General features: G+C 30.8%; 1 long non-coding RNA gene across 1 annotated transcript; it reads right to left on the minus strand.

Annotated features, from left to right (window-relative positions):
• Positions 1-478: 478 nt before the first annotated feature.
• LOC129908842 (uncharacterized) lies at positions 479-17731 on the minus strand. Its single transcript, XR_008771348.1, has 2 exons — positions 15358-17731; positions 479-1907 (listed from the first exon to the last, which is right to left on the minus strand). It is a non-coding gene; the product is annotated as an uncharacterized LOC129908842 (long non-coding RNA).
• Between the last annotated feature and the right edge of the window lie 7916 nt (positions 17732-25647).

The raw sequence follows: 25647 nt of genomic DNA on the forward strand, positions 1-25647 counted from the left end.
TTTGGTCCCATTGTGCGCCGGCGCGATATCAAAGCCGATTTTCACATCTTCATTCCAACGTCGTAACGAAGGTGTATACCAAAATTCAGCCCATTAGGAGTTTTTCTACTGATTGGGGTTAAAAATGCCTACAATTACTGGACTATACGTTCTATTGGTCGGATATTGAAGATTTATGTCTTAAGACTCAGGGAAAATGACAGAGCACCATGTTTTATATTTAAAAAATAAATATAATTCAATTTGGCCTTCACACACTGAACGATCCATTAACAACACTTATATTGCAATATCTCATATTCTGAATGCAATATAGCCAAACCTTCACAGTAAAAGTTTTTTTCTAAGTTATAGTTCTTTCATTTGATACCAGTTTCATTAATGGCCGCCGAACGTCCAAAATGCCCATTCTTCTTTAAAATAAATAGTCCAATACTTAAAAATTTCTTCATTTTTGTTTTAAAATAGAAAATGAAAATTTCATTATCAGTTATCACAAAGTGAACAATTGAGTTATATTTTAATTCTTACATGTAAATAATATGTACCTACAAGAAAATAAATAGAAGAAAATTACACCGTGTGACAGAAAAAGGTCGAAAAATATACGCGGGCGGAAACTTATCACGTTTATAGTTAAAATTATTAGAAATTATTACAACCCCTGCCCCCTCTAAGAAATTAAAACTTAAAGAAGAAATTTTCATTTCATTTCATTTATTTATTCGATTGAATCTTTTACAATGGGCTTGCGCCTATAAAATTGTTATGTTATACTAAGTTTCTTTCAGTAAGATTATTTTCCAAATAATGCAAATGAAAAGGGTGCTTTCGGATTCCCTACATACAGATGGGACTTCCTTTCACCAAAGAATGTATATCAAAAAACGATGGTGTAAAATGATCGCAAGTTGTTTTGTCATGGCATTTTATGACTGCTCTAGGTTGCTGTTTATTTTGTTGAAAAAATCTTCTTCGCGAACTAAATTGAACTAAATAAATGAACTAAGAGAGACAATAAATGTCAAGTGAAAAAGACGTGCTTGTAACTAGCTCCCGATTATTCAAATATTTAATATCCAGTCTCAGTTAAATTGTAATTCTAATCAAAGTTTTCCATTTATGAACCTTATTTTATTAATCTGGAGTGCATTTTTCCTCCCTCAAATAAGTGACATTAAAACTTTTTACTTTATTTTGTGAAAATTCTTTCATTGTTTCGTCATGTCACATGCTACTACACGTCAATAAACATCACAGATTAAAGAGAAATCTTCAATTGCATCTCCTTCAGAGATGGCAGAGTAGATTACGTCAGGTAATCTACTCGGTTAACTACGCGTAGTTAATCGAATAAACTACTCGCTTGATTTGTTTCATTTACTACCTACATTTGCTCCGTGTAATAACAAAAAAAAAAAGTTAAATTTCAAAAATATTAAAAAAAAAAAATATTAACCAGCGAAAAATAGTGGACGGCAACTGCTGTGTTTTCTTGAGAATTAGGTTTAGTAAAGTAAAACCTTTTCACAGAAACCATCCCAAGTCAATCTGGTTTCAAATATTCTATTCAAATTCACACTATCACAGCTATGTTTTTCGATTTGAATAACACTTTGACAATTTGGTGGTAAAATTGGCATTTCAAACTACATTTTGACGTCTAGCGCTACGTCTGTTACATTTAACTACGTTAACTACATTAAACTACGTTTACTACCTCATTTATGTAGTAGACGTAACAAATGTAGAAAATAAAAAAAAATCGCATTTTTGCCATCTCTGATCTCCTTTGAATTCTAAAATTGTGTCATCACCAGCACCAAGTAGAAAACTTAGATTTAGATTAAAAACCTTCTCTGTCTGAAGATAAACCCAGCAAACAAAAAACGATTTAGATTAAAAACCTTCTCTGTCTGAACGTCTTTGTGATCTTGAGCCCAGTTTAGTTGAAAAATTTAAATCTTTACTTTCTGAATTTGAAAGTAATTTTAATAAAAAACTAAGTGGCTCTAGATTTGCTCATGAAATAAAAGTGCAACAATCTGAGAATGACATTTGTGACTTGTGAGTTGAAAGATGACAATCAGAAGCTTAAAGAAAAACTTGCAAATCTGCATCGTAAACAGCGGCTTCGTGGCGTGATTGTGCGTGGTATACCTATGAAACCTGATGAACGACCAACTGAGGTGGCAATGGCTATTGCTTCTAAACTCCATCAGTCGACGCCTTTCGACTGAAAACTAAATCCACAAACGGTAACTGTCCATTGCTTGACTCTTTTCCCATAGGGAGCAAAGTGCATTGCTTGACAGTGGAACGAATGCAACCTTCTGATCTTACCCAAATTCGACTCGAATCTAAATTGAATGAGTACTTAACTCAAGAGAACACCTTCTTATTAAGAAATGCTCTTCAACTACGCAGAGACGGTTTGCTCTTTTCAGCACGAACTCGCAATGGTAACGTTAACATCAGAAAGACCAAAATGATAGTGAGGTGAAAATTGAATCAACAACTAAACTTTCTTTATCATGCCTATTACAGAAGACGCAGTGACTCACTCCCATGGAATCTACTCGATCCGCAACCGAATCAAATTTCAATCTGTGAACTCAACGGGATGATCTGTATTATCGATCCACGAAATTACACTAAACTGTTACCGACATGTGTGATATGTTTACACTGTCATGTCATGTCATTCTATCACTTCCGCACCGGCGGCTTCGGTAATACGAAATCTTGTAAAAGTGACTCTCACTCCCGCCGCAGTGCATCTGCGTCTTCGGTAATAGGCATGAATAACTTTGGTGTTTCCCCGTCTGACTATATTTGCCATTGTACTAGCCGATCTGTAGCATATTCGTCGCAGCTACGTTTATCTTATGTATATGTAAATCTACATATACAGGGTGATTCAGGAGTAATGTGCCAAAAAGCTAGAGCGTGTAGGTTAGTTCGAGACAAGAAAAAAATCGTATGGGAGGGGGGGTCTATTCCCCCTCGTTTAGCGGGGAGGGGCAATTTAAGAAAAAATTGACTTATTTTGGAAAAAAAATTATTAAAAATCAACGGTTATACTTACAATAACGTGCTACACCTTTTTGTAAAGCCAAAACCCTAGTCTTTTACAAACATTTTAAACAAAGAAATTTAATGGCACAGTTTTTGAAAAATTAATTTTTAAAATCAAAATTTTGAAAAAAAAATTGAAAAAAAAAAAATTTCAAAGTAATTTTTTTCAAAATTTCATGTAATTAAGTACTAATTTAGTTTTTAAAATTCGATGCTTTTATTCGTTTTTAAACAAAAACAGAAAACCAGATTGAAAAATATCTTGTGATTTTCGAAAAATTAACAAAAAAACAAAACAACTTTTTTCTAAAAAACCTCTTTATATTTGTTTTTACATGGCTGGACTTATTAATAAATTAATTTATAAAACATTAACCATTCGTCAACTATTTTTTAAACATTCAGACTTAAGTAAGGATACATTAAAGTGATACCGTATTGGATTAACCCTGAATTGATCAACTTTTAAATTTTCCCAAATTTTACCTTTGAAATTGATTATTTCAAAAACTATTGATTAACTTGATTTAAAAATTAAAATAAAGTGTAATATTCTGACTTTTGAAAAATGTATCATTCATAACTGTAGGTATTACTGTCGTTTAAATTTTTGAAGTTATACTTCTTATGGGAGGGTGGGTATGAAAATTTACTTTTTGACAAGAATGTCAAAGGGATTATGACGCGATCACCCTGGGTAGCAGGGCTGTCGTTTCACCTTTAGAGTAGGCAGTACTTTAGTATTTAAAAATGCAGTACGCCGCAGTACGGCAAACATAAAACACACAACACGTTGCAAGTTACATGTTTCATGTGGCAAGTTGCATGTGGCAAGTTGTGTGTGGCAAGTTGCATGTGGCAAGTTGCATGTGGCAAGTTGTATGTGGCAAGTTGCGTGTGGCAAGTTGCATGTGGCAAGCTGCATGTGGCAAGTTGCGTGTGGTAAGTTGCATGTGGCAAGTTGTATGTGGCAAGTTGCATGTGGCAAGTTGTATGTGGCAAGTTGCGTGTGGCAAGTTGCATGTGGCAAGTTGCGTGTGGCAAGTTGCATGTGGTAATTTCCATGTGGCAAGTTGCCAGGGTTGCAAAAAGCTCACATTTCAGCTCAGCTCACAGCTCAGCTCAAATTTGAGCTAGGTACCATAGCTTAGCTCATTTGAGCTGAGCTGAAAGTGAGCGCCCCAACTTCCAACGCCTATATCTCGGAATTTTGAAAAAAAATGAAAAAAAAAATTTTGATGCCAAAAGGTAGCAAGGACTCTAACCTACATTTGGGTACAACTCCCATCCCTGTAGGTGCACGCGTTCTCAAACCGGGTGAACTTAAAGGTAAAAAAAAAGTTAAGCCCGATTCTGAAAAAATAGGTATGATGTGGCGGTTTAACATGGAAGATGATTTTTTAAAAATCTGAGAATGTGCAAAGCGTAGGCCCATGACACAAGCTATCATTGGGCATCACTCCCAAAAATTGCTCTCAAGCGGTTTAGCTTCCAGGAGCCTTCAAAGATTCGGGGATTTTTCGAAAAAAAATTTTACCCCATCTTTCAAACGCGATTTTCTCGGAATTTTGAAAAAAATCGAAAAACCGGATTATACCACTATCGGCTAGCTGAGAATATAAGCTTTCATATGGCACCACTCCCCTGTCTCTAGATCAAAGCGTTCGAACGCCTATATCGCGGAATTTTGAAGAAAATGAAAATAAAATTTTTTGATGCCAAAAGGTAGCGGGGACTTTAACCTACATTTGGGTACAATTCCCATCCTTGTAGGTCCACGCGCTCTCAAACCGGGAGAACTTAAAAGTAAAAAAAAAAATAGGCACGATTCTGAAAAAATAGGCATGATGTGGCGGTTTAACATGGAAGGCGATTTTTTAAAAATCTGACAATGTGCAAAGCGTAGGCCCATGACACAAGCTATCATTTGGCATCACTCCCAAAAATTGCTCTCAAGCGGTTTAGCTTCCAGGAGCGTTCAAAGATTCGGGGATTTTTCGAAAAAAAATTTTACCCCAACTTTCAAACGCGATTTTCTCGGAATTTTGAAAAAAATCGAAAAACCGGATTATACCACTATCGGCTAGCTGAGAATATAAGCTTTCATATGGCACCACTCCCCTGTCTCTAGATCAAAGCGTTCCAACGCCTACATATATCGCGGAATTTTGAAGAAAATGAAAATAAAATTTTTTGATGCCAAAAGGTAGCGGGGACTTTAACCTACATTTGGGTACAATTCCCATCCCTGTAGGTCCACGCGCTCTCAAACCGGGAGAACTTAAAAGTAAAAAAAAATATAGGCACGATTCTGAAAAAATAGGCATGATGTGGCGGTTTAACATGGAAGGCGATTTTTTAAAAATCTGATAATGTGCAAAGCGTAGGCCCATGACACAAGCTATCATTTGGCATCACTCCCAAAAATTGCTCTAAAGCGGTTTAGCTTCCTGGAGCGTTTAAAGATTCGGGGATTTTTCGAAAAAAAAAATTTACCCCAACTTTCAAAACCGATTTTCTCGGAATTTTGAAAAAAGTCGAAAAACCGGATTGTACCGGAATTTTTTTTTTATGATAAAAAAAGAAATATTTTACTAAAAAAATAGAAATATATTTACTATCAAAAACACCAAGAGAAAAGATCACGAAAAATTATCTGTCTTATTTATAAAAATATTTATGTGTTAAAATAATTCCATTAATAACTAGAACCAAACATCTTAAGCTATGGTGTTTTATAAAAGTTTAAAATATCTTCATATTTCATTATACTTTCCAAATAAAAATCAATGTATCCTCTCACCCATCACAGCTCAGCTCAGCTCACTTTACCTTAGCTCACCCAACAGCTCAGCTCAACCATCAGCTCAGCTCACTTTCAGTTCAGCTCAAATGAGCTGAGCTATGGTACATATCTCAAAAGTGAGCTAGCTCAAAATTTGAGCTGAGCTGCGAGCTGAGCTCACTTTTGAGCTTTGTAGCAACCCTGCAAGTTGCATATTGCTACTACTAGTGCTGAAGCACACACAATTCTCATAAAATTACCATATCGCACATTTTATGCGCAATCATTTACTTTCGTTAACCATATATAGTACGTTCTGAACCGCACAACATGAGTAAAGTTCACAGATTAAATTGAAAACTACATGGACGCAAGGAGGATGAAAGAATTAATTTATTGTTCACTTGATAAAAATGTAAAAAACGAAGTGTGGATTAATTAATTTAATAATAGAAATTAAAAATATCAAATGAAATTCATTTATATATGTATACTGAATGAGAAGTATAACTTCAGTCGAGTGTACATGTGTACACACACTCTTTTTTTTTTTTATTTTGAGTCATTTTTTAGAAAATTGCCCCTCCCTCCTAAACGGGGGGAGATAGACCCCCCTCCCATAGTAAAAAATTCTTGTATTTAACTCATCTACAAGAATCAGTTACTAATTTTCACCGCCTTAGTTATCTTACTATCCCCTTGTCCCTAATTAGTCTAAAAACAAAAGAAAATGAAAATTTTTCTGTAAACAAGAACATCGTAAGTGCCATGTGGGTCACGATAATTTTTTTCAATGCCTATTCAAGGAACAGCGTAAACTTTCCACATCGATAAATGAAAAAGTTTTCCATACAGGTTTTATGGACACCCCTAAAATTAACTTGTAGTCCAGCCATTATACATATACATTTGGAAATACAATTGAAGCGCGAAAGCTAAATTTGGGATATGTTGTAGGGGGTGCTAAGAAATACTTAACTTGAAGTTTTCGACCAAGTTTTCCTATGAGCCTTTTCCACTATTTTGGAAAAAAAAGGATAAAACTGTTTTTTGACAAGATAGGCAAATTTTAATATCATGTTTTTTTGTAGCTTTTAACATGCTCTACAATGCATGCCTCTGACATTTTTTGTGTATCATGCATCGTTATTGAGATATCGATCGCATAAGTCAAAAATTTAGGACATGACATTTTTTACATTATCTATTTCTTGGTGATTAATACCATTCACCGAAAAAAAAAATTGATAATAACAGCTATCAAATTAACATTTTTCAGTGACAAAAGTCGTATTTTATCATATCATTTGACATTTTTTAATTTCAGATGGGATAACGAAAATTTCACTTTGACAATTAAAATATTATTTTGACATTTTTTTAAGTTTAAGTAGATAGTAAAATTTCACTTTGACAATTAAAATATCAATGTTGACTGGATTTTACGTTTTAGTTTTTTATAATGAAACCTATTTCTTTCTTTTTCTTTTTTATTATTTTTAGATATTATTTTAAGCATTTTCTTTCTTTTTTCAAAACATTAATGAAAGTGAATATTCTTTACAAAATAGTGGTGATATTATTTTTTCTATTCTAGGTGAAATAATTGTTTGGTTATTTTCTCCCAAACTGTGTGAAGTAAAATCCTATTGCCGATTAAATTTTCTCAGTAAATCATACATTTTACTTCGAAAAAACACAAAGCGCTTTTAAATTAGTACACATTTAGAATTTTTAATTTAATATTTTTCAATAATTTGGAATGAGAAATTGATATGAAAAAATGATAATAAAATATCAAAAAAAAATTCCAAAATGTGACATTTAAATATCATCCTGATAGTTAAAATGTTGTTTTAACATTTTAAATATCATAAAACACATTTTATAGAGCATTTTTGGCTGATATTTAAAAATGTTAAATTGATATTGGTTTTTCGGTTTAGTGAGACACTGCTCAGGCCTACAATTTCGTTCTTTATTTTTTCAATTTTGACAAAAAATACGATCTCCAGACGGCCACAAAGTCGTTGAATCCGCGTCCTCCGCTAAGCAACGTTGTTAAAAAAAAAAAAACAAAATGTAACAACCCAATGCCCAATTCCAGGTCGTTTCAGGCCAAATCCGCTTGCCGATGATTACGAATTGGAATAGGGACATTGAGAAGAGTTTGGTTGATAACTGCTGGAACACAATGTAAAAACGGAGCCGGAGCCGGAGCCCTAACGGAAGAGCTGTAAAAAGTTGTCGTACGTTTCACAAAAAGTACTCACACAATGTGTCGTACGGCTTTTTGACGTTATTTGATATAATACAGTAAAATAAGGAGAAAAAAGGGGTAAATCTCGGAATGAATGTTAGTAGAATTTTTTTTTGCTCAATATCTTCCTTTTGCCATTCTATAACCATTCTATTTGCCATTTTTAATGCACATCCCAAAATTTCCCATTTTCTCAAAAAATACCATTTTGTCATAGATATAAATGTTTTTTTGCATTGCATTCTTTTGATTCTTAATGATAATGGATATGAAAACCCTCAAGCAAAATATGATTTCGCTACCATTACTTTTAAGGGTTTTTCGGTAGTAAGTTAGCAACTGTTATAATAATATGGGCTGAAAGATGAAAAACAGGTATAACTTTTTCCAGAGACGTCAGATTGTCTTGATTTTAGATATTTTGGAATCAACATTAAAAAATACCTTGAAATCATGTATCATATGTGTATATAATACCATAGCCTATTTTTGCTAATTTTGAAAATCTCCATTTCGCGATTTGACCTTGAAATCGCGACAAGCGGACATGAGATTTTTCTAGACTTTTGAGATATGTTATAGAATGGCAAAAGGAAGATATTGAGCAAAAAAAAATTATACTAACATTCATTCCGAGGTTAAACCCTTATTTGACTGGATTAATATATTTGTACATCAAATTTCTCAAAAAATATTTTTTTGCTCACTTTTATTTCTCATTTACATATTTTTCCACTTTTTTTTTATTGAAAAAAACTATTAAAAAAAATTAAATCACCAAGTTATTCACGTCGAAAATGGAAACGTCACATGTGTCGTACGTAAGAGTTAAAAGTTGGCCAACTATTCCGACTCCGGCTGCGGCTCCGATTCCAGTTGCGTCGCGTTGTGTTCTTACATTTGCATTTGCGTACATTGAATATTTTTTATTTTTTGTAATAAAATATAATAATAAAATATATCGTTTATAAAAAAAACAAAATCATTCATGTTGTTTTTTAATATTTATGTATTTTTAACAGTAACACATATTTATATATGAATGATACGCAATAAATGTCTAGGCATGAATTGGAGAGCATGCTAAAAGCTAAAAAAGCATCATAATTAAAATTTTCGTAGCCGAGTTATTGTCAAAACCAATTTTATCCATTTTTTTCAAAATTGCGGAAAAAGCTCATAGGAAATCTTGGTCAAAAACTTCAAACTGAACTGAATACGCCTAATGTTTTACGTTTTTTCTGATAAAAAGCAAGCAAAATTTAATTAACTTAATGAAATTTAATATACATACCTTTTATTAAAAGTGTCATGCTTCCAAAGGAGAACAGACAAATTTTTATGGAACGTGGACGTTACGCGGCCATTATTGAATTTGGCTTTAAGTATCTACTGCTAAGTACTTCTGGTTGTATTCAACTCCATTTCTTCTATAGAAAAAATGTCTTTGAATAGATTCAGAATTACTAAAAAGTACTTTACTGAGCCCAAAGGAACACAGCTGTTATGATGTATTTAAGTCTTACACCGAAAAAAAAAATTGATAATAACAGCTATCAAATTAACATTTTTCAGTGACAAAAGTCGTCCAACAATTAAAATACCAATTTTGATATTTTATCATATCATTTTGACATTTTTTAATTTTCGGTTGATAATAAAAATTTCACTTTCACAATAAAAATATCATTTTGACATTTTTTAAAGTTTAAGTGGATAGTGGAAATTTCACTTTGACAATTAAAATATCTAGATTTTACGTTTTAGTTTATTATAATGAAACCTATTACTTTCTTTTTCTTTTTTATTATTTTTATTATTTTAAGTATTTTCTTTCTTTTTTCAAAACATTACTCAAAGTGAATATTCTTTACAAAATAATGGTGATATTATTTTTTTTTATAGGTGATATAATTGTTTTGTTATTTTCTCCCAAACTGTGTGAAGTAAAAACTTATTGCCGATCAAATTTTCTCAGTAAATCATACATTTTACTTCGAAAAAACACAAAGCGCCTTTAAATTAGTACACATTAACAATTTTTTATTTTATTTTTTCCAATAATTTGGAATGAGAAATTGATATGAAAAAATGATAATAAAATATCAAAACAAAATTCCAAAATGTGACATTTAAATATCATCCTGATAATAAAAATATTGTTTTAACACTTTAAATATCATTAAACACATTTTATAGAGCATTTTTGGCTGATATTTAAAAAATGTTAATTTGATATTTAAAAAATGTTAAATTGATATTGGTTTTTTTTTCGGTGACATTATGTTGTGCAGAAGTTTTATCCTTGTGACGTACCTACTTCAGAAACGGAAAAAATGCATTTTTTCCATTAAACACTTTATGTAGATTGTCTCAATATTGCTCAATATGCTCTGAAGCCTGAAGACCTTTATCTTGAATATCCAAACAATACAATAAAACAACAATTTTGAGAGTTTTGTTAGGTATTTACTGGGCTGAATTTTGGTATACACCTTCGTTACGACCGAATTTGTAATGAAGATGTAAAAAATCGACATTGATATCGTGCCGGCGTTGGAAGTTATAGAGGTCAAAAGGTCACAAAAATCAGTTTTTCGCATATATCTCGCGACGTGTTGCTCAAAGGTCTGTAAAAAAATTGTTTGTCATAAAATTATCTACAAATATTGCCTTATGCATTTTTCTGTAAAATCAACCGTTTTCGGAATAGAGCGATTTGAAGCGTAGGCATAATTCATGATAAGTAATAATCGGTTTGTTTTATTTAAAGGCTTGGCCACACCGGAGGGTATGCGGTATAGCGGTAACGATATTTGTACTAAAAAAATTCCACACCTGAACGTTGATGTGTCAGTTTGGAATTTTGTTCATACAAGTACCCTCACCGCTACCCGTAACGCTACCGCATACCCTCCAATGTGGCCAAGCCTTAAGAGTGAATCATTTTCTATTTAAATACTGAAAAGTACATGTTTAATCTTTTTCTTTTTACGATTTTATAAGTTTCACTTGTAATTGACATTTAAATTAACTTAATAACTAACCAACTTACTAAGTAATAAAATCTTAGCAGTAAATTTTGACCCTCAAGTCAAAATTACCTACCCTGAGACCTTTTGGTCCCAGGGTAGGAGCATTTGGGGGTCAAAACATCCCAAATCAATCTTAGATTACTTCTAAGAGTCATATCGAGACTCTGAACAAATTTATGTAGATTGAATGATGACGTTATAATATAGTCTCTTTCTCAGCGCTCTACTCCGAAAACGGTTAATGTTACAGAAAAATGGGTTAGGCAATATTTGTAGATAATTTTATGACGAACAATTTTTGATTTTCGTGACCTTTTGACCCGTATAACTTCTAACGCCGCACTATGGGACCAAACGATGTAAATCATCTCAAAATTCCATAACTTTTTTGTTTCTTAATATTTTTGTTTGAAATTTGGCACAAATATACTACAATGTATATGCTTCAACATGGAATAAAAATCAGAACTAAAAAATTATGTATGTATTTATTATAACATTTTCAAAAACAGAAATTATGAAAAAAAGCTCAAATTCATCAATTAATGGCTCAATTCATATACAAAATTATATTTTAAGTAGATGTAATTTGTGTTAAATATAAGTGAAGTTATCCTATATGTAATATTTATTGATAAGAAAGCAAAAATTAAAAGATTATTAATTCAAAAAAAGCATACGAATGAAAGATGATATAAAATTCATTGTAGGTAGAATTTATTTTATAAGTAAGAAAAGAAAGAAAAAATGTGAAAGGGATAAGTATCCAAAAACGTAGAGACTAAATCAACCACTTTCTTAATAAAATCAAAATTATTGTGTATTTTATAAAACTCAAACAAAAAAAAGGGATGAAGAGAAAAAAAGTATTAAAACGAAATAGAATATGAAAATAATTTATATTTTATATAGAGAAGGCTTTTTAAATGAAACAAAAGCTTGAGATAAGAATTAAAATAGCGTAAGAAAATAATAGTTTGAAAAAATGGGATGAAATTAAATAAAATCAAATCTGCAGATTTTGATTTGCGGCAGAAAATGGGACTTGAAATCCGGTCAAGCTTGTTGGGAATTCCCTTTATAGGGAAGTGCATTTACCATTTTCGATTAAATGCACTTCTTGTGAAATTTCGAAAAATTCCTACTTTGAAACAGTATATTACTTCCCCTGTTCATAATTGATTTTTTGTTTTTACAAACGTTCACTGAAACATTGGTAAATAAGAACCAATTATTTAATCAAAACATTATTTATTTTGTTCGCCATATCGCTACAAATTAGTTAGCAGTTTTAATGAAACTCAATTTCTTACTTTTATTTTAAAGCAACACCCTAAAAAATAAATTGTACATTTTGAAACTGGTTTATCATTTTTATAACTTGCCTAGTTATCAAAGTTTTCAAAAAAAGTATACAAAATTCGGAAATTGAAGTTAGGATGAAAGATACTATAATTTGAATTCAACAAAACAAGGTTTTTCAGAGTAAAAAAAAAACAATAAAAAACATAGGCTTTTGTTTAAACTAATTTGTAGCGAAATAATTTTTTTTTATTTGTCAATTGTTCTTAATTGTCAATTATTGTTTTTGTAAAAAAAAAACAAAAATAAAATATGAACAGCGGAAGCAAAATACTGTTTTAAAGTAGGAATTTTTCGAAATTTCACAAGAAGTGCATTTAATCGAAAACCGTAAATATTTGGGATAAACAAGTTACCAAATTTTAAGAGCCCTTTAAATAGCCTATCAGAATATTTCATTTGAATCATTAATTTTGAGACACCCTGTAGATGACAGTAAAAAAAAGATTTGCAAACATTTTTTTAAAATTTTTATTTTACACATTTTTGACCGTAAATAAAAATGGCGCAATTATGCGCAAAATTTTATTTTTATTCATTAATTTTGAGTAAAATGAGATTCTAAATTCATTCATAACTCGACATCGGCAGTCGTCGGCAAAGGAGAAATCTACAATTGAAAATTAAAGTTGTCCAAATTACTTCCCATTAATTGTTATTTTTTCTAAGCAATCAATTTAAAGTACATTCAAAAACAAACAACGGATTTATAAAGTAGAGATTCTAACCTTTTTATTGATATACAACACTTATAAGGTTTCTTCACAAACTTCTTAGAAAACTAATTTTAAACTGTTATATAAAATTGGAAGAAAAACAATAAAAATTGAAATGTAAGGTTCGAGACTCATTTTAAGTACTTTTATCCAAAATATATTAAAAACGATGTATGCTATCATAATGACGCACATTTCTATTATGTTAAACAATCATTACTTTTTTGAAATGATCACATTTGTTAAAACCAATTTTGAGATGGTTTTGGTCGTTTGGTCCCATTGTGCGCCGGCGCGATATCAAAGCCGATTTTCACATCTTCATTCCAACGTCGTAACGAAGGTGTATACCAAAATTAGGAGTTTTTCTACTGATTGGGGTTAAAAATGCCTACAATTACTGGACTAGGTATACGTTCTATTGGTCGGATATTGAAGATTTATGTCTTAAGACTCAGGGAAAATGACAGAGCACCATGTTTTATATTTAAAAAATAAATATAATTCAATTTGGCCTTCACACACTGAACGATCCATTAACAACACTTATATTGCAATATCTCATATTCTGAATGCAATATAGCCAAACCTTCACAGTAAAAGTTTTTTTCTAAGTTATAGTTCTTTCATTTGATACCAGTTTCATTAATGGCCGCCGAACGTCCAAAATGCCCATTCTTCTTTAAAATAAATAGTCCAATACTTAAAAATTTCTTCATTTTTGTTTTAAAATAGAAAATGAAAATTTCATTATCAGTTATCACAAAGTGAACAATTGAGTTATATTTTAATTCTTACATGTAAATAATATGTACCTACAAGAAAATAAATAGAAGAAAATTACACCGTGTGACAGAAAAAGGTCGAAAAATATACGCGGGCGGAAACTTATCACGTTTATAGTTAAAATTATTAGAAATTATTACAACCCCTGCCCCCTCTAAGAAATTAAAACTTAAAGAAGAAATTTTTATTTCATTTCATTTATTTATTCGATTGAATCTTTTACAATGGGCTTGCGCCTATAAAATTGTTATGTTATACTAAGTTTCTTTCAGTAAGATTATTTTCCAAATAATGCAAATGAAAAGGGTGCTTTCGGATTCCCTACATACAGATGGGACTTCCTTTCACCAAAGAATGTATATCAAAAAACGATGGTGTAAAATGATCGCAAGTTGTTTTGTCATGGCATTTTATGACTGCTCTAGGTTGCTGTTTATTTTGTTGAAAAAATCTTCTTCGCGAACTAAATTGAACTAAATAAATGAACTAAGAGAGACAATAAATGTCAAGTGAAAAAGACGTGCTTGTAACTAGCTCCCGATTATTCAAATATTTAATATCCAGTCTCAGTTAAATTGTAATTCTAATCAAAGTTTTCCATTTATGAACCTTATTTTATTAATCTGGAGTGCATTTTTCCTCCCTCAAATAAGTGACATTAAAACTTTTTACTTTATTTTGTGAAAATTCTTTCATTGTTTCGTCATGTCACATGCTACTACACGTCAATAAACATCACAGATTAAAGAGAAATCTTCAATTGCATCTCCTTCAGAGATGGCAGAGTAGATTACGTCAGGTAATCTACTCGGTTAACTACGCGTAGTTAATCGAATAAACTACTCGCTTGATTTGTTTCATTTACTACCTACATTTGCTCCGTGTAATAACAAAAAAAAAAAGTTAAATTTCAAAAATATTAAAAAAAAAAAATATTAACCAGCGAAAAATAGTGGACGGCAACTGCTGTGTTTTCTTGAGAATTAGGTTTAGTAAAGTAAAACCTTTTCACAGAAACCATCCCAAGTCAATCTGGTTTCAAATATTCTATTCAAATTCACACTATCACAGCTATGTTTTTCGATTTGAATAACACTTTGACAATTTGGTGGTAAAATTGGCATTTCAAACTACATTTTGACGTCTAGCGCTACGTCTGTTACATTTAACTACGTTAACTACATTAAACTACGTTTACTACCTCATTTATGTAGTAGACGTAACAAATGTAGAAAATCAAAAAAAATCGCATTTTTGCCATCTCTGATCTCCTTTGAATTCTAAAATTGTGTCATCACCAGCACCAAGTAGAAAACTTAGATTTAGATTAAAAACCTTCTCTGTCTGAAGATAAACCCAGCAAACAAAAAACGATTTAGATTAAAAACCTTCTCTGTCTGAACGTCTTTGTGATCTTGAGCCCAGTTTAGTTGAAAAATTTAAATCTTTACTTTCTGAATTTGAAAGTAATTTTAATAAAAAACTAAGTGGCTCTAGATTTGCTCATGAAATAAAAGTGCAACAATCTGAGAATGACATTTGTGACTTGTGAGTTGAAAGATGACAATCAGAAGCTTAAAGAAAAACTTGCAAATCTGCATCGTAAACAGCGGCTTCGTGGCGTGATTGTGCGTGGTATACCTATGAAACCTGATGAACGACCAACTGAGGTGGCAATGGCTATTGCTTCTAAACTCCATCAGTCGACGCCTTTCGACTGAAAACTAAATCCACAAACGGTAACTGTCCATTGCTTGACTCTTTTCCCATAGGGAGCAAAGTGCATTGCTTGACAGTGGAACGAATGCAACCTTCTGATCTTACCCAAATTCGACTCGAATCTACATTGAATGAGTACTTAACTCAAGAGAACACCTTCTTATTAAGAAATGCTCTTCAACTACGCAGAGACGGTTTGCTCTTTTCAGCACGAACTCGCAATGGTAACGTTAACATCAGAAAGACCAAAATGATAGTGAGGTGAAAATTGAATCAACAACTAAACTTTCTTTATCATGCCTATTACAGAAGACGCAGTGACTCACTCCCATGGAATCTACTCGATCCGCAACCGAATCAAATTTCAATCTGTGAACTCAACGGGATGATCTGTATTATCGATCCACGAAATTACACTAAACTGTTACCGACATGTGTGATATGTTTACACTGTCATGTCATGTCATTCTATCACTTCCGCACCGGCGGCTTCGGTAATACGAAATCTTGTAAAAGTGACTCTCACTCCCGCCGCAGTGCATCTGCGTCTTCGGTAATAGGCATGAATAACTTTGGTGTTTCCCCGTCTGACTATATTTGCCATTGTACTAGCCGATCTGTAGCATATTCGTCGCAGCTACGTTTATCTTATGTATATGTAAATCTACATATACAGGGTGATTCAGGAGTAATGTGCCAAAAAGCTAGAGCGTGTAGGTTAGTTCGAGACAAGAAAAAAATCGTATGGGAGGGGGGGTCTATTCCCCCTCGTTTAGCGGGGAGGGGCAATTTAAGAAAAAATTGACTTATTTTGGAAAAAAAATTATTAAAAATCAACGGTTATACTTACAATAACGTGCTACACCTTTTTGTAAAGCCAAAACCCTAGTCTTTTACAAACATTTTAAACAAAGAAATTTAATGGCACAGTTTTTGAAAAATTAATTTTTAAAATCAAAATTTTGAAAAAAAAATTGAAAAAAAAAAAATTTCAAAGTAATTTTTTTCAAAATTTCATGTAATTAAGTACTAATTTAGTTTTTAAAATTCGATGCTTTTATTCGTTTTTAAACAAAAACAGAAAACCAGATTGAAAAATATCTTGTGATTTTCGAAAAATTAACAAAAAAACAAAACAACTTTTTTCTAAAAAACCTCTTTATATTTGTTTTTACATGGCTGGACTTATTAATAAATTAATTTATAAAACATTAACCATTCGTCAACTATTTTTTAAACATTCAGACTTAAGTAAGGATACATTAAAGTGATACCGTATTGGATTAACCCTGAATTGATCAACTTTTTTCATTGATAACACCTGAAAACTTACCTGAGCATTTTTCTTACTATGGCTGGGGTACTCGCTGCCCATGGACTCTAGCTGTAAGGGTCTTAAGGCAGTATAATTGTTTTATTTTAATGAAAAAAAAATGAAATAGTACTTGCCCAAGCAGTTCAAACTAAAAAAAGGACTTTTTAAATCATATTCTTTGATTTTTAAACGTTTCAAGAGAATCATTTTTTCCTAGATAACATTTGAGTTCTTTTCCTTCGTATTTGCCATTTCTTGTCCTCGATTAATCTTTTGGATGTACATTATTATTTGTTATTCAATTTCCATGAAGAAATTGCGATTTTATTGTCTGAAAGCACTTAAAGCTAGAATCCATGGGCGGCGATCACCCCAGACATAGTAACAAAAATTCTCAGGTAAGTTTTCAGGTGTTATCAATGAAAAAAAGTGATCAATTCAGGGTTAATCGAATACGGTATCAATTTAATGTATCCTTACTTAAGTCTGAATGTTTAAAAAATAGTTGACGAATGGTTAATGTTTTATAAATTAATTTATTAATAAGTCCAGCCATGTAAAAACAAAAATAAAGAGGTTTTTTTAGAAAAAAGTTGTTTTGGTTTTTTGTTAATTTCTCGAAAATCACAAGATATTTTTCAATCTGGTTTTCTGTTTTTGTTTAAAAATGAATAAAAGCATCGAATTTTAAAAACTAAATTAGTACTTAATTACATGAAATTTTGAAAAAAATTACTTTGAAATTTTTTTTTTCCATTTTTTTTCAAAATTTTGATTTTAAAAATTAATTTTTCAAAAACTATGCCATAAAATGACTTTGTTTAAAATGTTTGTAAAAGACTAGGGTTTTGGCTTTACAAAAAGGTGTAGCACGTTATTGTAAGTATAACCGTTGATTTTTAATAATTTTTTTTCCAAAATAAGTCAATTTTTTCTTAAATTGCCCCTCCCCGCTAAACGAGGGGGAATAGACCCCCCCCTCCCATACGATTTTTTTCTTGTCTCGACCTAACCTACAAGCTCTAGCTTTTTGGCACATTACTCCTGAATCACCCTGTATACGAGTATAAAAAAAATAATCACTAAGCAAAATTTATCACTTGAGTATAATCACCTTTGTTTTTATTATTTTCTTGTTCATTTAATTTATTTTACATTTTGTCTTACTTCTCTTTTCTTACTTTTTCTATTTTATTTTTCCTCTATTTTCTGTTTAAACTTTCTTCTTTCAAATGCCAAAAATAAATCCAAATCCAAAATAGTTATCCCGATTTTAACATGAAAATAGTTAAAAAATAGTTAAAAATTAGGTACTATATTTTTCTCTGTGTGATATTGAACATTATGAATTTGGATTTATTTTTCACATTTCAATTTCTTTTCACCCAGATGTATTTTTTTAACTAGTGAATAATATTTCCGTTAAAGTTTGTTTTTTTGTGGTTTGGGAGTTGATTTAATTTGCATCACAGAAACCTGGTTCAATTCAAAAAGTATAGATCAATTATATGCAATTCCTGGCGATAAACACATTCGTAATGATATATTTACAACAACAACAGGTTGCCTTAAAATCAAAAATACTAAGTAAGTCTGAAAGAAGCGAAGTGGAATATCTTTTAATAAAAATAAGCGATGGTATTTTAATTAAATGCCTTGTTGGTGTAATCCTAAGCAATCCTACTCTCCTGAGCCATTATTTTTTGCTGTTCATGATTTAACTGCATATTATGAACATATTATAAAAGGTCCATTCCACACTCAGTTTGAAACTGCCGAATTTAGTAATATTTGGTTATTTTTGGTCAGAGTCTGTAGTCCAAGAGCTAGTGGCACATTTGACTAAGGTAGCTCTTTTAAGGCTAAAAATTCTTACAGTGGTTATTTTTAGCACGCTAAGTAAAAAAATCTTGGTCTGACAGGCCACAGCGGTGCACATCATATATATATGACCTTGAAAGTGAAAAAAAAATTTAAAAAAAAAGTTGCTCTTTTAAGGCTGAAATTTTTATAGAATTTAGTTTACCCATCGAGAAGATCAAAAAAAAAAAATTGCCAGACTTTTTTGAGGTGCACAAGTGCCTGCCAGACTAACTTAAAGGTGCGCATTTTACATGCATTATACGAAACTTTATTCTGTAAAGTCGAAATTTATATATGTGTTTGTCTAAGCGATTTTAAGAGGAACTGTGCAATTACATCTGGTTCTGGCCAATATAAGTCCTAGTTAGGTGAGTGGAAAGATGCAACTTTCTAAAAAATGACTTAAAATCAAAAAAAAAATATTTAAAAACAACGGCAACACTTACAGTTATGAGCGATAAGTTGTACACTTAATTTTAAATTTTAAATCAAAGTATTTAAATCAATCGTTTTTTAAATAACCAATTTTAAAGTTGAATTTAGGGAAAAAAAACTTAAAAAAAAAACATTGAATAATAATATTGTCAAAACTGTGAATTAAGACTAAAATTGAGTGATACAGAACATTTCTCTAATGAATTTCCTATCAAACACTGAAAACTATATGTCTCTACGACTTCTAGTTTTTGAGAAAATTGAAAAATAAGAAAATATAAAAAAATATTAAAAAAATATTAATAATATAAATAAAAAAATTAAAATCTGATACAAAAAGGGTTTTCTTATTTTTCAATTATCTCAAAAACTAGAAGTCGTAGAGACATATAGTTTTCAGTGTTTGATAGGAAATTCATTAGAGAAATGTTCTGTATCACTCAATTTTAGTCTTAATTCACAGTTTTGACAATATTATTATTTAATGTTTTGTAAGTGTTGCCGTTGTTTTTAAATATTTTTTTTTTGATTTTAAGTCATTTTTTAGAAAGTTGCATCTTTCCACTCACCTAACTAGGACTTATATTGGCCAGAACCAGATGTAATTGCACAGTTCCTCTTAAAATCGCTTAGACAAACACATATATAAATTTCGACTTTACAGAATAAAGTTTCGTATAATGCATGTAAAATGCGCACCTTTAAGTTAGTCTGGCAGGCACTTGTGCACCTCAAAAAAGTCTGGCAATTTTTTTTTTATTTTCTCGATGGGTAAACTAAATTCTATAAAAATTTCAGGAGCAACTTTTTTTTTTTAATTTTTTTTACACTTTCAAGGTCATATATATATATGATGTGCACCGCTGTGGCCTGCCAGACCAAGATTTTTTTACTTAGCGTGCTAAAAATAACCACTGTAAGAATTTTTAGCCTTAAAAGAGCTACCTTAGTCAAATGTGCCACTGGCTCTCCTACTACTGTTCCCAACATTAAAAATTGTGTAAAACGTCTTAGAACTTAAGTATATACGTTCAGTTTGTCATCAAAACAAAAAATAAAATGAATCATTGGCTTTTTGGGACCAATAACAGATTTTTCTGTCTCTTCGAAAAAAACACCCTTTCACCTAAATTTTTGTTTTATGAAAACTCTTGTTTTCTATCCCAAATTCAAAGTTTTTACCAAATTTCATTAGGGTGGCCCATCATTCTTGTTTTCACTAAAAAAAAACACCCTTTTAACCATGATATTCTTAATAAAAAAAGTAACATAATTGCTGAATTTCAATGGGGTACTACTAATATTACTCTACTATAGCACACTTTTTCAAATATACCCATATTTTCTCTACACCTAAAAAAAAACATCCTTTCACATAAAAAAAATTTATAGATTTCTTTTATTCGTAATTCCTATGGGAAAGAGAACATATTTAATGAATTTCGTTAGGGTACTTTTTTAACCATTGATTTTATCGGACTTATCGCGGATTTTCCCTATTTTCCAAAAAAAAACACCCTTTAACCTTAAATATTTGTATAGACTGTTTGGGTTCTTGGTTTCTGTTATAAATAAAACATTTTTACCAATTTTCATTGGTGTAACAATTTCTTCCCAGTTTCAGTGGTACTAATTCCGAATTTCATAATTTCTTAAAAAACACCCTTTCACCAAAAATATTTGTCCCTGCCTTATCAAAAACCTTCATCCCGAATTTCATCAGTGTTCCATGTTTTTCACATAGGTTTCAGTTATATTATACCTGTTGAAGTCAAAAATAAAGCATCCTTGTTTTTAATCGGCTATAACTTTTTTAAGAGCAGTCGTATTAAATTTATTTTTTATGTCATTAGATTCAACATCAAAAAATACCTTAAAAAATTGTCAAACAATTTCGTTCATTATAGATATTTTTTCACCCCCTCCCTCTTGTTCACGAAAGAACACCCTTCCACCCAATTTTTTTTTATAGACATTTTTGTACTTGGTTCTTATCCCAAAAACAAACTTTTTGCCAAGTTTCATGAGTGTAACAATTTTTTTTTATTTGTTGATATTGTATGTACTATTTTACCAGTAGGTACTACTATGTACATAAATCTATCAGAAAATCTATTATAATTTTGAATTAAAAAATATCCAGTATCTTAAGTACTATAAAAGACCAAGTCTTATTTGTACAATTGAATTAAATAAATTTAAATTGAAAAAATTGTTCACTAGCTCGCCAAAATGAACAAGTTTATTGAACTACTTCGTTCGCGAGCAACACAAGCCTACTACAGTCGTCGGCATAATTATTTTGACTAATTTACAATTCTCGATCTGATAAGAATAATTTCTTACGGTTAAACTTTATATAGGTAAAGTTAATGGTTATTTATTAAGTATGTTATGGTGAATCTCATGGCGGTCAAAGTAAGTCATATGAGTGAAATTTGGCTTTCAGGCAGCTATGTGCTATTTTTTGAGCGGCATAAGTATTTTGACCAGCATTCTTTTTCAATTTTGGTAAGGTAAAGTAATAAATTTTGCTTATTTTAAGCATGTATCCAACTGTTGAACATGTTAAGGCTTAGATTCATAAAAAAATTGGAAACATTTCGCAAATAAATTGAAATTAGGGCATTTATTGTTACAAGGTAAAATATTATTTTATTTTTTTAGCCAATACTTGCACCGTTTACAATATAATAAGGCAAGAGTTTGCTAAACAAAAAAACGTCTTTGACTTAATATTACTTATTTTTTATTTGTTTCAACAAAAAGAATGTGCACCAAATAGATAGAAAAGATAAGAAACAATTAATAGCTTTATTTTTTGTCGTAGGACATTCTGAAGCCGAGTTATTCCCAAAAAACGATATGTTTGAGTGGTTTCGCACCGGTTTTTCGTGCGTTCATTTATCAATTGCTCGGTCATCTTTGGTGTTAAAGAGTTGATTTTTTTTGTAAAATGCAGGAAATTAAGAGGACTACAAAATAAATTAGAAAAATGTTGACCATAATATAAGCTTTTTCCGAAATAAAAACGAAAATGTGTTTTGTAACAACTAGAATTTGACTTTAAGTAGTAACTGTAGTAACTCGTTTTAATACAATGAAATTACACAGAATGATAGAAAATATTATAAGGAAGAGAATGTTTGTTAATTTTCTGGACATACTGGAGCAAAGATATTAGCTTGGAAATAAAATACCCCAAAAAATGCTTTTTTGTGAATAACTCCGCTAAAAAGAATGGTCAGGTGGTGAGAAATTGAGTTTAAGCCTTTTAAATATACCCCTATCGATCCATGAAATAAAAACTGACAGTGCCTCTCTGCGCAAGGTTAGGCCTTTTTTTCCGACGCTTTGACTGGAGTATCTTGGAATTAGTGCTAATAGGCCAATTTGTTTGTTTCTATCTTTGTTTAGATATTCTATAACTTATGTCAAAAATCTAAAAAAATCTCATGTCCGCAATTTCAAATTCCCAATCATTAGGACTTATAAAAGCTGAGTTCCTTTGGGAATATTTATCTGCTGCTTAGTACCTAAGCTGCTTTGAACTACTTTTTCAATATAGCAAAAGTAGTAATAAGCAGTTGATAAATGTTCTAAATGGAAAAAAAATTGAAAACTGATGGATTCAAGCCATTTTCAACTAACAAAATAAATGTATATTTATGTTTATTGTTTTACTAACAGTGATCAGGCAATTTTTTGCTTTATGAATTGATTTTTGAAAAAAAAAGAATGCGATCTTAGGTATTGCGTAGATTTATGAGAGAAATTAAGATAACTAGTTATGTATATTAGACTGGGCCAAAAAAAAAAATATTTTTTTTTTTGAAAATTACTTCGAAAATCTTGTTCAGGATGATGAAAAAAAAATTTGGTGAAAATTTGAGCCGTTAAAAAAAATTTTAAGAGGTCTATCATCGGTGTTTTTTATTTTTATACATGATATGATGTTTTACAACAGAACTGCTAGACGATCAAAGTAAAAAAAATTTCTGTTCATTTTTTCTTATATAAAATTAAATTTCCTACAAAAAAGATCTAATTGAAAATTTTCGTCAGACGAGCCGTATTCGAGTAATTAAGCTTTTTAAATCGAAGTGTTTTTTCAATTTGACTGTTTCACTTTGGAATTTTGTGATGAGCAAATAAGTGAATAGAAAAATAAAACCACGACAGATTCTTATAGGAAATTTAATTCTCTACAAAAAAGGTCTCCTAGTAATTTTCCCTAAATTGAGTTCTAAAGAAGTTATTCACGATTTAAATCGGTTAAAGCAATTAATTTGCTGCCAGGGAACTTTTTATAGAACGTTTAAGTCCCTACAAGAAAACATCTTGCTAATTTGAAAATATTGGATTTTCAGTGAATTAGAAAATTTTGAAATTGAAAATTGATTTTTAATTTTTTTCTCGATTTAAATAGTGAATAACTTCTTTAGAACTCAATTTAGGGAAAATTACTAGGAGACCTTTTTTGTAGAGAATCGTCTAGCAGTTCTGTTGTAAAACATCATATCATGTATAAAAATAAAAAACACCGATGATAGACCTCTTAAAATTTTTTTTAAGGGCTCAAATTTTCACCAAATTTTTTTTTCATCATCCTGAACAAGATTTTCGAAGTAACTTTCAAAAAAAAAAAATATTTTTTTTTTTTTTGGCCCAGTCTAATGTATATATGTATAATATATATGTATTCCACAAAATTTTTGTGCGAAAAATCTTCAATGCTGCATTCAAACTAAGCCGGAAGAGTATTTTCGTCGGTCGGTCTATGTGCTGTTTTTGGACAGTAAAAAAAATTGACGAAGCTTGGTTTGTTCGTTGAGTCATTCTGGTGGTTGAGTCCCATGACAACCCCCCACTTTCTTAAGAACCTGCTCGCACTTGTTCTGAATTAAGTTGGCAACAGTCACTTTGCTTTTCGAACGACAATATATCTTCTTTAATAAATCATTTTACTTGTTATCGGTCCCTCTACTCACTGCATTCATACCAATCCTCCAACTTTTGCCTTGAAGCCTAAACTATCAATTTCCGTTGCACGAGTTTGTTTCCATAAGATTGCATGAGTTTCCAAAACTCTGAAGAAGTTTTTTCTCAAACGTACAATTTTGCAAATTCGTGGTTTTGGCTTTGTCATCACGATATTTATGTTCCCCGAAAAACATATTCAGTGCTATTGTGAGTTTCAAGTGAATAAGATTCAACCCGAAAAAATTAAATTTCACTTTTCCTCTATTGTGAGTTGATGGCGATAAGTTGTTCGAGCCCCGAAAACTCCTCGTATTTTGAAATTAAATTTTATTTTTTAGTTAAAATGCAAGGTTAGCGGCTCACTTAAACATTAGTGAAAAACAAAAAACAGTTTAGCGGAAAATGCTAATTTCACTCCGATGCAACTTGCAATTAAATTCCGGACGAACAAAAGCATTTCGGGCGAAAGATTGTCCCAGTGAAACTCACAACAGGGCTGATAAATAATTCAAAAAAATGGTTAGTTAAATTTTTGAAACCCCCCCGTAATTTTTTTCTGCGTTCGTCCCTGATAGTTTGTGAAAAAAAATAAGATATAATTATTTATGATGAATAATCACTTTCAGAAATATTTTCTTTCATTTTAAAGAAGTAAGAAAGAAAACACTTAAAATAATAAAAAAGAAAAACAAAGAAATAGGTAGGTATCATTATAATAAACTGAAACTTTAAATTTAGGAATACGTCCTCGATTTTTGATACAAATAACTAAATTTCAATAAATTATTTATTGGACTTAGAGCCTTTTGCTAAATCGAAGCTTAACAAGCATTTAAGTCAAACAGTTTACGCAGAGGAAAAAATAGAGAATAAGAATTTATGTTCAACATAAATTATTTAAGTTTCGATTCAGCAAATGGCCCTTAATGTATACAATCAAAATATTAAATTCAAAGAAATTTTGCTTTTGCCTGGCATGTAACCAAAATTTTCGTAGAATCTACAATCAAAATATGTATTAAATTTAAAAAAATTTTGGTGTTGCCTGACATGTTACCAAAATTTTCGTAGAATCTACACCAGGCATGTCAAACTCAATGGTTACAAGGGGCCAAAACAGCGAGATAAAAATTTGTGTGGGCCGCAGAACATGTTAAGCTACAATTTTTATATGTAAAAGAATTTTGTAAAAAAAAACAGCAAAAATGAGGAAACTATTTTTTTTTTTTTTTTTCATTTACCATTTTTTTCTCAGACCAAAGTTAGTTATTCAGGATCTTATACGTAACTCATTCCTCTTAATGACTGAA

The sequence above is a fragment of the Episyrphus balteatus genome, chromosome 2 (genome assembly GCF_945859705.1).
Source record: "Episyrphus balteatus chromosome 2, idEpiBalt1.1, whole genome shotgun sequence".
NCBI classification, from domain to species: Eukaryota; Metazoa; Arthropoda; class Insecta; order Diptera; family Syrphidae; genus Episyrphus; species Episyrphus balteatus.